Raw genomic sequence first — 15,483 nt, 5'->3', positions numbered from 1 at the left:
GCTCAAATTAATGATCACCTCTCCGTAGTCAACTACCCGTGCAGCTTGTCCATTCATCTACACCAGTATGTACTTTAGCAGGGCACATTTTCTAGAGATGTCACCCAGAGAACTGACTGAAGAGTTCTGACTGTTAAACAGGGTGACATAACCTGTCTTATACACACATTAACGAGCCTCAATCAAAAAAATTATGTGGAGCTTTACATATGCAACACAGAGTTTGACTCCTAATAAAGAAGCCACAAAATTTACATCAGTGGAAACAAAATATGCACCAAAATACCAAAGAAGCAGGCAAACAGAAGTGGTGGTTTTCTCTTTTCTTTCTCTCCTATTTTCTCTCCAGACCTACTCAAACACAAAGCTTCAAGCAGGTAGTGTGATCTGACAAAATATGGAGTGGGTTGCACAGCCAGGGCCATATTTGAGAAACAATTAGGATGATATTCGGTCCCCTGTAGGGGAGCCCCAAATGCTGATTTTTAACTCTATTGTTAAGGATTTCTTTGCAAGTGTGGAGACAGACCCCACAGGAGAGAAGTCATAGCTGTCTTGGGGCAGAATGACAATTCTTTTTTAATTTCTTCAGCAAGAAGCAGCCCTGAACTGGATGGAGATGCAGGATTGCCTCAGGCATTTCTTTTCCAATGCAGACAATGGTTAATAAAAGAAAGAAAGAGGGTATGAATGACTAGTATTACTGCAATTCCTTTTAAGTCACAATATAGCTACAGGGTCTGGCAACGCTAATTTGCTGCTGGCAACTTCATCCCAACCTTCTTGGGATGGAGAAAGATCTGTAAGTGCATGTCTGATTCCAAAGCTGTTTTTCACTGAACAGTTCAAGATGGTGAAAGGGAAAAAATTACACATAAGCCCCTAGAGTATCCTGTTGTGTGCTCTATTCCATTCTGCCCCACTTAAATAACCGAGTCCATGGTATTGACCCTTTGCTTTAATTGCAGATGTAGACACAATCATGGCAGCTCACCTCTCTAGACTTTTCAGTAATTGATTCTCAGTCTGCACTAAGATACACATTTGACACAAGAAAAGCAAGGCTGTAGGAGAAAGTGCATCTGCTGACTTTGTCTGCTTGATGTTACAAATGAATTTGATCTCCCTTAGCAGGAGCAGGGGAATAACTTCTCTGAGAAGTCAATACTGTTCACCATTGACTCGACCCTCATTATTTGCTGAACTCTGTAAAATGGCACTGAATGCACTACATCAGGGACAAGGACACTGAGGGTCCGCCCTTAATTTCTGCACACAACCATAAACATCACATTTGACCAAGAGCACGCAGTTTCACCTCTCACTACCTCCTATTCCCAGACCAGCAAAACCTCCTGTCTCTAGCAGAAGACTCATTCTATTAGTCTGCTTCATACTGCCTTGCAGTTCAGGCCACATCCCACATATCATCAGCACATTTGCCTCAACTTCCCTTACTCTCCACAACACCAAAAGCAGCTGGTCAGCTCAACACACAGCTGCTCTGCACACACGAAGCAAGAGGAGTCCTGGGACTGAGCTTTGCTTGGAAATGAGTGGCCAAGAGTCTTCTCACTTCTGCAAGCAGGAACCCCACCAGCACACAGATTTCTCTCTCTGGGTCTAGTAATGTGACTATCAGCCTCTGGCACCCTTCCACACCATAGGACAAAGCAGCTCTTTCCCCGTGGAGAAGCAAACACCTAAATGTTTCTGAAGTGCCCAACAGGATTCAGTTCCCATCCTGAAGGATCCTGCTCTATGCTCAGTGACAGGCAGACCTTCCTTCTTCCATCTCAGGATGTTTAAGGAGAAAAACTAAAGAAAAACTGGTTTGTTCCTATGTTAGACACAGGTGACAAATATTGGCCTTTCAGCATAGGCTGTGCTTTAAACAGACTTACAGACACATAATTTGTTCAAATACAAACATATCATACTGTCACTAGCTAGTGAACTACCTCACCTTCTGTGGACGATGCACCAAAATAAGAACAGAAAACCTCTGGCCAATGTAATGAACTCACAATACAAGCCACATGGTAAAAGCATGCCACTGGTACCAGAACATAGGATCTTGTCAGCCCTTCATTTACTTCCAAGGCTGAAGCTCCTTTAAATCTGTCTGCCTCCAATTTATGATGAATCTTTGAACCTTTGCATTCAGTGTCAACAGATCATCACACGTTATAGTAGTAATCACTAAAATTGTCTTACCTTACTCCACCTTTCACAAATGAAATTCAGCATGTGTACCCAGTTCTTTTTTTAATGAAGTCTGAAAGACACAAAAAGAACAAATTTTTTCTGACTGAATCAATCCAAATAAACAGGCTAGTAGTACAGCAATTTGGGAGGGTGGCAGGGAGAAGTAATAAATATAGGAACAAAACCCCACTAAAGACCTGTAAAAATACAGAATGTTAAAATTTTATAACAAATATTCTCTATCATTTAAAACAAAATTGTTCATTCAGTTTCACACCTTCACATCTTTATTTACACTCAGAATTATAGAACAAAGCCATTAACTGTAACTGGGAAGTAGCAAATAACTCTATGGATCAAATTTTTCTTAAGGTCAAAACACAAACTTTTCAACTAGTATGCTTTCCAGTATGATTTGAAACCTGAAATATCTGTCATTTTACTTCAAAAGAGCATGTTAGAAATCTTTGACTGTGGTACCACAAAACTGTAGCAAGGCAACAGGTTCCTATGTGGAGAAGATGTTTCTCTATTAAAATGTTCAGATGGGGCAAACATATAAATATACACAATAAGATTAAGAAAGCAGTGTTCAACTCTGTGATGCAGCAACCAAGACACAATTCATCAATTTACAGCAAAACTAACGAAGAATCAGGACTGAAGTAAAAGAAAGAAGAAGTTAAAAAGTACTAAGATAAACCAGCAAGCACTGTACAGACTAACAAGAACGTCTGCTACCCATTGGGAGCTTATCAGTTGAAAAAAAAGAAGAAGAAAGAAGACCTTCGAGTCAGATAACACAGCCACAAAAAGGGAGACACTGCACTAGGGTGTACCAGCCAATGTGCTCTTTTTTGCTACAAGAAGCAGCAATGAAACTAAGTCAGGAGCACTTGCTACAATAAGCTAAACACTGTCCATCCATCTCAGTCTGCAACACACAGAGAAAGGCTTATGAGGACAACAAAGAGCTACCTTCTGCAAAAACACTGTTAAACTCAGCAAAGTGGAAGCTGAGATGAGCTACAATTTGCTCTTCAGAAATACATCACAAGGGCTAAACACCACCGAGGTGAAAAAAGTGTTAAGAAAAACAGGATGTTAACAAAGTAACAAACCTAACCTGAAAAATAGCAACCAAAAAAGATAGTTTAGCCAAGGAAAACTCTTGTTTTCTGTATAATGGGAGTGTTATGCCACTGTTAAAACTAGATTTAACAACTCAGGAAACTCCATCCAGCCATGTGCTTTCATGCACTCATCAGCAAAGCATCTAAAATTTCTTACAAAATTGTACCTCTTCACAGAAGTGGCCTGTAATGCAGTTTTCAGGAAAAAAAAGTCATATATTTTTTTAAATAATTTTTATTTTGCCAAATTCACTTGCCAAAATTCACTTGCAAAGTTCCAATTTAATATCCTTTATAACTTCAAATGTATTTATTTAGTATGGTCACTCTTTTCTTTTTCCATTCTAAAAGCAGGGAAAGTAATGTGAAAGCTCCTCAATACCATGAAAGCTACTCCCAAGGCAAGTAATTGCCAGTCACAGGATCAAGGATTGATACCACAGATATATAACATTATAATTTTGTAATATACTGTACCACCATTCACTTTCAGGACATCTAATATAAATACTTAAACCTGGTCAATTGTTATTAATTCCATTTAAATGAAGAAATTTAAATGGCAGAGATTATAAAGAAATCTAAAAATTCTATTTACTATGCTGTGACAAAAAACAGACTAGTTCTGTGGTGACAGGCAAATCCTTTTCAACTTTGTAGCTTAGCTCAAGTATCTGTAAAATAGAGATCTAGTAACTATATCAAGCTTCTTTGCTGCCACATTATATTTGTAAGTTGTTCACTACCTTCAGGAAGTCACACCCATCTTGCAAAGTAACAGTGAGATTAGCAATGTGTTTATAATCAGGTCATCACTGAAATTTTTTTTAAAATATTGCAACTTCTGCAGAGAAGGCAAGACCTACCTATCAATCTCTGCAAGTTCTGGCCTCCTGCAGATGCCCTCCTGCTCTGCACTCCCTCTGAAAGCAATTTTAGGTTTTCAACTACATTTCTAGAGTCTGCCTTTAAGTTCTCCTCTTTGACACAACCAGTTTTTAATCACACTACAATTCTGTTGCACTTCGGTACCATCAAAATGCTAGCTTTAGCCATAACAACTAAACTGAAGACCAGCAGCCTATGCCCAGGCATTACATTCCCAGAGATGCCAATGGCACTTGCAGATGAACGATTCTAACTGGGCACCAATTCAAGCCATGCTTTTTCACCCTAAATTGCAAAGTTTTTAAATTATATTGCCCTGTAATAGCAGTAAAACCATAGCAGAGTGTGGTAATGTACTACTGCAGACCGCACCAAAGGACCATCTTCTTGACATATTCTGCCTTCTGCCGCTGGCCTTTTGGAAGCCTTCACGACAGGAAAAAAAAAATATTCTATTAAAAACTGCAGCATGGTTTTGCTTAATTAAAACCATATAAAAATTGTTTTGCAATCGATTGATGATGGCTGTTCAAACCTTAGAGTTCGCTGCCAGATTTTAAAAGCCATTCAGATCCTTCACTGTACAGAAATGATATACAGTGAGGCTTTTTTCCTCCCCAATCACTGATACTTGCATCCAGGGTCACCACACACACTGAGAAGAACAGCAGTTCTCAATTAAATCTGCCACACCCTTATTCCAAAGTACTGCAGAAAGTGAAGTTGATGACACTATTTTCTGTAGAAAAGCATCAGTGTGATAAAAACCAAACATAAAAATAACAGGGAGTATACATGCTCCCACCAGAAATCCCTCACTTGCTCCTCCACATTCTCTTCTTCCCTCTTTCTGACTCACTGGATAGCAGCTAAGTCATTCCAGGAAAGAAGACACAACTAACACTTCTCCTTTGCAATTAAATGTGATGTCAACACCTCTGAAGGGTACCTGCAACCCATGACACCAGGTGTGATTTTGTCTATTAGTTTAACAGGGAAAAACAGAGCTACTTTGCCCAGATGCTAGCCTTGATAGCTTTTATCCAGGTACAGTCCAACAGATGTGCTATTGCCACAAGAGTTGTGCCAATCTGAACTATTGTCTCCCATTGCTTGTCCTCACTTTTCCCTTCCTTCCATCTGTCAGCAAAATGGCACACATTGGTACATCCTAAACTTCTTTTAAAAAAAATCCAAGCACACCACACCAAAAACAAACAAAAACAAGACTCCACCACCCCACGCCACTTCTCTCCAGAACACCCAGACAGAAAAAAAGAGGTACAATGCAAAACCAAAGCTCTCTAACAGGATCAGGGTGGAGAAGGACTGTTTGCTAATTACACTGACAAATTTGCGGAGCAAGAACATCTGCAGTGGACAAGAAGCTGAGGATGAAGCACATGACAGCAGAGGTGCAAACTAACACTCATTCCAGTGTAGGTCAGCAGACATTTCCTGTAAACATATTTTAAAGGGTCAAGTTTCCAATAATTAGCCTACAAACACAGGCAGCATGTTCTTTTTCTAGCAGACAGAAGGTAGAATAGACTGTGTGTCCTGCTGTGCCTTGTCTGATCTTCTCCTTTGCTTTGTGGCAAATAAAATACTGCATTATCTAAACTCTTCTGCAACTATATATGATTTCCTGAATTCTTTCTTCATTCCCCATTTCGAAATACCAGTTTACAGGAATGTAAGAGCATAAAGAAGATAAGCTCACTTCATTCGGAGCAAATAATTTGTGATTAATGTGGCACCTCTTTTTGCAGTATTTACACTGCAAAGATGCTATCACCATGACATTGAAATATACCCTACAGAAAAAGAGGAAACTTGTCTTCATCTGACTTCCCCAGAGTTATTTCAGATTTGCTTGCACATTATGTATGCAACCTGTACTTACACAACATTAAAATTTTATCTATTCTCAGCTCTTGGTTGTGAAGAAAGAAAACATACATCTACAACTCTATCACTTGGTTGCAGCAGTGCTTTAGCATTCCTAATGCTAGGCCATGTTCCTAAACGAGACACAACCTCTGGTCAGGCAGAAACACAGTACAAGGTACAATTTACCTTGCTCAGCACCTGTTTTTTATGAAAAGAAATCACAGCACACAGCAATACCTGCCCAGGTGGAACACACATAGAGTCAGAACCCACAGCATGACCCAACATTAGGTCTGTTCCTCAACACTGTCAAATACACACCCCCACAAAATCAGCCTAGATGAAGGGTGCAGTCCTGCAAAATGGGAAGCCACGAAGAGATTACAAAAGTCAGTCTCAAGGTCAAACTGGTTTGCACAAGTGGATCTGTATTTCATATTCTATTTTACATACTAAAGAGAAGATGTGGTTTGATATCACAAGCATTACTGACCCAACCATCTACGATGTGCTTATGCAGAAAAGATGAGGTGACACCCAGGACCATGGTGCATCACCTTGTGAACAGTTTTGTAATAATACTGACAGTAAATGAATGGTGTCCAGTATCTAAAATTCTTACTCCCTTCTTTCATTTATTCTATCAGTATCATGGTAAGACACACTTAGCTACCAGATGCCCACAATGCCTCTCTCTCTTTTTTTATCATGGGAGGCAATGTTTTCAGGCTAGATAATATTTCACTGTAAAACTAAACATCCAAGGAGCAATTGCTGGAAATTATCTTCACATAGTGTAACAACTGATAATTTTCTGAGGACGTTCCGTTTTACACAAATTCCCAAGATGTCGAGACCCAACCCAAGATGGGTTTTCCTTACTGCACTGACCTTGTAATTCTCATTTTATAAACCCCCAAATGCAGCTTGAGAGCTCATGTAAATGGGAACACTGGGTACCCAAGCCATGAAATGTGCAGCACAATTTGGAGAAATCTAGGCTGCATTACTAACTTTGCATTTAAATAGTCATGTTTACGGTGAAGGTTGTTTTCTTGAGTCTCAGAGATATGAATCATAAAGGAATGGGGAAAAAATGTGCAGGTTCTAAGGAAGTTGGGAAAGATGTCATACTTTCAAAAATAAATGCTGCACATCACAACATTCTTCATCAGCTACCACAGCCCTCCCAAATGCCTATTTGACACATACCTTCTGAGCAACCTTTTAGACGTCTGCAAATGTTGCTAGTGACAATAAAGCACTGTGCTACGATGAAACCACTCTTCCCGTTTATTCTGGATGTTTGCTTATGACAGGAAGGGGGATCACATCTTCACACAAATTGAGTTGAATTACTAGAGTTCTTGTCTCCTACTTATCACAAATATAACACCAGCTAAGCAGATCTTCACTGGCAAGTGTTCTGCCCTCCATTTGCCTTTCTGCTAAATTTTACATAAAATTTCTATTTAAAGACACCCCTGGTTTTTAAAGAGACAATTCTTACATGAGCCAAATTTTTTCTAGCCCTCGATAAAATGTTACTGGTGGCCTCTTTTGACATTTTGATTTTTCATGAAATTAAAGACTATGGTGATGTTTACAAATCTGAAATATAAATCCCACTAATAAACACAGAAAAATCCATGTGGTTCTTCCTGAGCTATTAGGAAATACTTGTGTCCCACAAAAAAGGCAAAGCATTCACAAGGAAGTAAAAACTGAGACATGGGTGTTGAAGTCAAACCCCTCCCTTCCTCAGTTCACATACACACAGATGCTGGCAGCCTTCCCTCATTTCCACACAAAAAAAGGGAGCTGTTTCCTTCACACTCCCCCTGCGACAGTGGAAGTTTATCCTTCCATGTGCCCAAACAGCCCCCCCACTCTCTGTATGCTGAAGGTGCTCATCTCTTTCCACTATCCTAATGCACTCAGTCTCACCATGTACCAGCAAAAGAATAATCACTTTTCCATGCATCTTTTCTGTGCAAAATCAGAGTCCTATAGAAGTATCAGCAGTGCAATATCACATTCTCATCAGAATATAAAAAGCTATAGGACAATGATGAGAAATCTCTCTTATATAGGCAAAACCACACAGGCCACATTCTTCCTATTACTCACTACCTCCTGTTTACCAAAATACAACTGAAAGTCAACTTTTCCCAGACACCCACATTTGAGAGAGAGTTTATGACAGAAAAAGCTCACTCTAGCCAACTCAGTTGCATGCATATTAATGTCATGGATTTAGAGCCATGATACTAATATTTAGTGATAGTAATACTTGTGACACAATCCTTTCATATAAATCCTCCATAGTATCATACAGAGCTCAAAAGAGCTCTTCTTGCTTTCCTGAGACAACAGTAGACACTGTCAGCATGGAATTGCTTATTTCATGTCCTTCTATGTGCTTTACACAAATCAACATTTTACTATTTTGGTCCATACATTGTCAGGAGATGCCCTCCCAACTGCTTCACAGAAATAACACTGAAGCCAGGAAAAAAATAAATCTTATGCTCTAAAGTCAGACCATTTGTGTCTATTTCTGAAATGGGACAGAAGAAATCATTTATAGCAGGAATATTATTATATTCCTGCTATGGAATTATAAGTCCCATATTATTTCAGGAATATGGGACTTATAATTCACTCACCTATCACACACAGGAAACCTGATAAAGTTACTGTTATTTAGTGCAATCCAGAATATTGGAGTGCTGTATTTTTTTTTTTTTAACAGCAGATTTGCTGCCCAAATAACCTGTATGCTCTATTATTCACCTCTGCCTGTAGCTGCTTTGCCATCTGGCACTATCAAATATTTATCTAAAAAGTAAATTTGAATTAAGGATCATGAACCCACTCCTTTAAACTGTGTTTCACCTGAACATCGAAGGTCAATTCACAGTTATGTGAGACATCAAACCTATCAATTAGCTGCTGTTTATTTAAGCTCGAACAACAGTCAGAGGTACTCTGCTGCTTTAAAGGCAAAGCATCAATTTGAAATGAAAACTGAGCTAATCCCAGATTTCTGCATCCCTATAAAATACAAGGAGAATTCTGCACTGAAATAACATGCCATCACAATCCAGGCCATAATCTCATTTAACCAGAGCAAAATGAACTATCCTCATCCTTACACTGGCCCTGACTCTGGAGCAGGACAGGGGGACTCCAGTCATGAAGTGAAGTAGAAACTCAGACCCTGAAGGCAAATGAAAGGACCATCATTATTATATTCAGAGTATAGGCTGGACTCTTCACTCTTTACTTAAACTAGCACTATCTTAAAAATACACAAAGGTTTAAACAGACAAAAACCGAGACCATTACTTTTTCTGTGCGATGCAAAAGCTCGTGCAACACAATGAGGTGGGAGCCCCTCTAAGAGTTCAGGCTCTCCAGGGCAAAAAGAATATTTTCACCGCCTCCCTCTGTGTCCCCCTGCTTGAACTGCTCCAGGATTAAGTGAAGAGCTTTTCAGGACACAGTATAAACAATGATTGAACAGCTTGTTCCCCCCTCCTCTTTAAAACCAGGCAACAAATCTAACCCCCACAAGATTTCAGAAAACAGGGAAAGGGGCCAAAGAGATGCCCTCTGTATAAGACACCGAAAATAACTGATGTAAAAATTGTCATCTCTAAAAATTACACAAATAAAAAGAGGAGTTCTCCAACAAGCTAGATGGCTCAGTATTGCAAATGGTGCTAATCATACAGCTCATATGCAAGGATTTTATTCCAATATAACTCCAGTTTACATGGGTTTATTTCAAACATGCAAAAAAAGAAATAAAAACTTGGGAAAAAACCCAACTCATACAAATGTTTCCCCTCCCTCCATTTCAAATTCCTGTTTGAAAATAGAAAGTGTAAAACTCAGCTTCTGATACAGCGGTGGTCCAGTTTGGGTTGATCATTAGCCAAAACTGTAATAATAATAAAATTTTTAAAAAATCACCCATATTAAAGATGACTCACATAAAGTAATTGCAATGACAGGATTGGATTTCCCCTAAGTTCTTCATCAGGCATTTAACAAGGCTAGTTAGAAATCATTGCAGATGCAGTTTTTGTGTAAAATAAGAGAGTAAATGCTTCCTCCCACTAACGGTCTCAGAGCTTCAACAATTTTGGAGAAATGCTTTATTTACTCCAGGGCTCTCATTTCTCCTCTTACTACCCTCAGCAACAGCTGTGTTTCCTGCAGTCATTTCCCTCTGTCACAGCAGGGAGAGGTAGAACAACATGCCCAAGGATGATGCCACTGTCTGTTTTGAAACTTCTGCTCAAGGACTGAGAGACCAGCACAAGAGCTCAGAATTAATCCAGCAGCACGGCTCCCCAGCTGCCAGGAAGGCTGACAAAGGGCTCAGAGTAACATTGTTAGAGCATGGCCACAAAAGAAGCCACCAAAAAACAAGCAGTTTTTACAAAGGAAGAAACAAATGAAGGGCAGCTGAACACCCCACCTGTTGTTTGCAACACAAGCAGCACAAGGAGCAAAAGGGAAGTGCTGAATTACGTGAGCTTTGTGGCTTTGTACCACTCAAGGCTTTCCTAGACAGAAAACCTACCAAGGGGAGAGAATCCTTAAACAAGTTACACCAGAGTAGCTGAAGTGAGAATCAAAAAGGGAGCTTGAATTTCAGCAGGAAGTTCACAAAAGCTTTAGAGATGGCAAAGATAACAAAGCATGGTTCTGTAGTAATGCAGAGATGAGAAAACAGACATGACATCCTGTAGGTTAGGAACAGGAGGGGAGAACAGAGAGCTGAGATCTTCTGTTTGGATTTACAGAAGAGAAAGGCCAAAGAGATCATGAACTCTCCCAATTCAAGTCCTGCCAAAAGTACCAGTGAAATAATCCCAATAGCTTCTGCCACTTGTTACCTTTGCAGCCTAATACAAAGCCATCTTAAGGTAACAAAACCCAACTTTCAGGGTGCCTAGAGAGCAGGTATTGACAAGCCCTATTGTACTTACTACAAAATCCCTGCATAGAATGATCAAATGCAGCTGGTTCCTTTGCTCATAACACAGATATGATCACTTCCCTGCACAAATCTCTCCTACCTTGGATATTTAAGTTTTCTGTTGTAACTTGCTAATGTATCCCCCAAAGAAGGCACGTAATTATTGATATAGTATCATAGCAATCACCACTAGAATTCCATTTTTTTCCAGAAGTTCTCCAACTCACATAAAGCAAACTGTCTAGCTACCTGACAAGACTGGACTTTTTCGTTCTTTTTTCAGCTACATTATTTTTCACTTAGTGGCATCCCAGCAAGCAGACAGAGGGACACGGCAGGCAGCATGAGGATGACATGAATCAGAGGGAGTTCTCTCTGGTGGTCAGCTCTTACACAAAGAGACTATGGACAAATAGAATGGAGAGGATGTCTTCAGGTTTGTGTTGATTCAGAGGCTGTCATTCTGTTTTCCACATGTTAAGCATGTTCTTGAAATGTCTTTTGAAAACTCTTACATTAATTATTTAACTATGTCCACAATGTGTTAAAATAAAGGAATTATGTAAACGAAACTGAAGATAATTGAGTTTTATCATAATAAATTATTTCTTCTGACATAATACAGAATTAAAATCTAAATGCTTACTTAAGGGCAATTCTGAAGGCAAGCACACTTCCAACACAACAAAAAACAATAATTCAGATACAAATCAGTGGAAGAATTAAGACTGTAAAGAATGTTTTATTTCTACTTGTTTGGATTTGGGAGGGGAAGGAGACTGTCCTGTACCAGAACTTTGCTAGTGAACAGTTCCAAAACCAGCCCTAACACTCTTTAAACTAGTTTGCATTTATAATGCTGTAACATGAGAAATATTTTATATCAGAAATGTAATTAAAATTAGTCAATAAAATTTTTCCTCTGGGAGTCAGGCATCCATGACTGACATTGTTTTAAAAGCTCCTTGCACACTGTAGTTTCCCAAGTGGATGTCACCAGAAGTGTAAAGATACTACAAATGCACTACCAGACCTTACTTTCAATTTTATTAAGAAAACTAATTTTTTCTAAAAGAGAAAGTAACACCAACGCTGGTTAATTCATAGCAATGAAAATACTGTACATCAGCAAAGGCTATAAACTAGCAAAGAGAAGAAGAACCAAAAGTATGCTGTCATTTTTAAATGCTGCTACTAGAGCACTGCACTTCTTCAAGAGAAGTGGTCACTTTTATGTAAATTCTACAAGGAAATGAGTGGTAATTTCAAGTACCTGAAAGTAAGTCAGTAAATGATCAGGTTTTGAAAACACCCTCGTTCTCTCATTCTGAAAATAAACACAAGTGATCTGGCTCCCTTATTACTGAAAGCAGCTGCCAGCCTCACTGTAAGATGCACTTTATAAGGACACTGCTTTGCAAAACCAAAATAAATGGCGGGGGGGGGGGAGGGGGAGAAAAGAAAAAAGGAAATTAAGACAAATTCACTACTGCAGTTCAAAACCAGAATCCCTAGCTTATAAAATCTCTTGTGGGGAATACAAAATGCTCAGGACTCAGTGGATTCTATGTGAGCATAATAAGCGATACCAGTCTAACCTACATTAAAATTATAGCACCAAAATGAATAAAACGGCATTAAAGCCACTACAAACAAACATTTTACCTACTCTGCATATGTCAACACTAACTAGAATATACATCATTTTTTTCACATAGCTGCCCAAACAGGATATACACACACACACACATATATATGGGCTTTTAGTGGCACAAGATGAAAATCACCCCAATATCTGGAAGTACCATTTATAGTATTTGAATAACTGTTTACATCCAGGCAGTGCACGGATCACATGCAAAGTGCCAGCCTGAATGCTGAAGGCAAAACAACACAGTGATTCTAAAGGTAAACAATTATTTTGCTACTTCTAATGCAGCTGATTTTTTTATTCTATTAACACAGAAATTCAGTAAGCAAGAAGCAGAGAACTGCATCACTCTACAAAGAACAGAGAGCTGCTTAACAACTAGTTGTTTTCCTTGCCCTACCATCTAGCAGCAGTTTCTTCAAAAGAGGTCTTCTGTCCTTAACATGGCTGCCATGCCTTACATAACATCAATGAATGAGAATGTAGTTATTTTGTTTCCTAGGACGAGCACTGCCCATTAGCCATATGATTCTCCATATGGCACAGCAAATAGTCGAGACAAAGCTTTGCAGTAACGCAGCTCCAAAGATCAGCATCCCCTGAGAATAACAGCAACAGAAATTCAGTCTTCACAAGCTCCAAATTCCCTTTCGTACATTTCTCTAGGAAATAAACAGGCATTCTTACCTTAAGAAAACAATACTACTAATAGTAGCAGTGCTCAGTAGAGCTTCCTCTGTTTCATCTGTGCTCGTAAAAAGAAATCTTGGTGCAACTGTCTGCTGCAGCAGGTAATCAATAATACAACCTGCTTCTTCTGCTGCCAGAGCTGCTCCATCTGAGCGCTAGCTAACGTGAACGCTGTCAGTGTGAGTCATAGCAGTGACTCAGAGCAGATGCAGAGCTGCAGGAGGAGTTTAAGTTTCAAGGCTTCCTCTTGCTCCTGCTCCCTATCACACAGGCACCTCGCTGCCTGCCTGTGTCTCTTGTGTGTGCCTGCAGACTGCCCCAGCTTGCTTTCAGCAAAAGTTGGATTTAATCCTCTGCATAATCTTCGAGGGTTGGGTGGTTTTGGTTTGTTTGTTTGTTTTGGAGTTTGGGTTTTTTCCCCCATAATAGCAATTCTGCTTTTTCACCGATAAATGTATTTATCATGAATGCAAAAGCTTGCTCTGCAGACCAAGTTAATACCATGGTATGTCAGGTGATGTGTGACTACAGCATACCTGTGGGCTCATAGGGACAGAACTCAAAAAACACAGGAAACACTATAAAATGAAAGTATTGAGTCTGGGCAATATCCATTTATTCGTGACAACTTCATAGCAAAGTGTCTCTGATTTCATTAATCACTCTGGGGAGGGCAAATTTGGTGTCAAATGCAGTGAGATGAAAGAACTGTAGGAAAGATCGTAGGAAGGGATGCACAAGAGCAGAAATGCTGTGTGCCTGGCACCAGTTTAGCAGGGAAAAGAGCCTACAGGAAAAGAGAATTACAAACAGGAACAATGCATTTGGGTTTAGGGTTGAGCTCTGGCAGCGTCCCCCATAGCCATCCATCTCACTAGGCACTGATAACTAGTCAAAGAAGCATTTTGATCACATATTTATTTCCCAGGCCTGCTAGCCTCCCCACCATGAGCAACTGAGAACAGGCACCATAAAGCCAAAGTTACGCACTTAATGCTGGACACAGTTGATATGCAATGCTGTACTGCTCACACTCATTTCCAAAAGGCATGTTATACTAAGCAGTTTCAGTATTTAACAGTTCAGCCTTCAAAAGAGGCAGATAAAGCCATCTACTACTGAGCCATCAGGTTAAGCACAAGGAAACAAATTACAGCGGGATGAATCAAGCAAGTATTGTCAAAAGAAGCTGCTGGCTCAAGGAACGATGCCATCAAAATGCATAGACCCATGAAACAGCCTTTCATATAAACATCCCAGATAATCTGGGAAAAAAACACTTGGTTTATGTCAAAGCATTTACAGCTGAACATCTTTCCTCATACTTAGCAAATGTCCAGCTGGCTATTGCCCAGATGAACAGATTTGTGTTGAGATTTCTCATGGAAAGGCTAATATCAAAGCATGACTTTCATGGGTCTGTGTATTTTGTCATTTTAAAGAAATCTTTCTTTTTCAAAGCCCAGTCAAAAGAAAGGTAGCCCTGCCCACTCAAACCAAGTATGTGCACAGCACTCTTCAGTACTGTATCTGGTTGTTAGAACTGCTGAACAAACTTTGTACTACTGATGGCAAATGTTTACTCCATGTATCTCAAAGCAGCCAAGAACACTGCCTTGGCAGGGATCAAGAGATGAGAAGGAATCAAGCTGAGCAAAACAATCCTTGAAGCATGGTCATGGAGATCCCATAAATAAGAGGGATAAAGAAGAGCTCATATCTATTAAACTCTTTCCCCTAAAACCATTAGTATCCTATCACTTGGAAAATCTTCTGATGAATCCCATCCTTTTCCCCAGTTTACTAATGATAGTGAATCTTTGCTCCTGTCAAGCTTCCAGGGCTTTATTTTCATGTCATAAATGCTTGAATAGGCAAGAGGATGTGAAAGACCATAACATGCCAGGGAAAAAAAAAAAAAAACACAAAAAGCACAACAGCAGCAACAAAAAACCAAACCAAGACCCCTGAGATTTTAATCACGAAAACTAACATGGTCCAAATGGCTTCTGTGACACAGGCAG

At 39.5% G+C, this 15,483-nt stretch overlaps 1 protein-coding gene across 19 annotated transcripts in view; it reads right to left on the bottom strand.

The window, feature by feature from the left end:
- Positions 1 to 15,483, bottom strand: part of INPP4A (inositol polyphosphate-4-phosphatase type I A) — a 119,009-nt gene that overhangs the window by 72,449 nt on the left and 31,077 nt on the right. For 6 of the 19 annotated variants that reach the window (XM_085055206.1, XM_085055215.1, XM_085055167.1 and 3 more), the window contains exons 1-2: positions 13,457 to 13,644; positions 2,218 to 2,278 (exon numbers count right to left, since the gene is read on the bottom strand). The gene's annotated coding sequence lies outside the window, so the exon portion shown is untranslated. Of the gene's footprint in view, positions 1 to 2,217; positions 2,279 to 13,456; positions 13,645 to 15,483 lie in introns of those variants that run through there. The other 13 variants (XM_085055174.1, XM_085055188.1, XM_085055179.1 and 10 more) reach the window with 5 other exon arrangements.

This window comes from Lichenostomus cassidix, chromosome 1 (genome assembly GCF_008360975.1).
Source record: "Lichenostomus cassidix isolate B80296 chromosome 1, HeHo_3.0, whole genome shotgun sequence".
Taxonomy (NCBI): domain Eukaryota; kingdom Metazoa; phylum Chordata; class Aves; order Passeriformes; family Meliphagidae; genus Lichenostomus; species Lichenostomus cassidix.
This window is presented reverse-complemented; position numbering and strand designations above follow the sequence as displayed.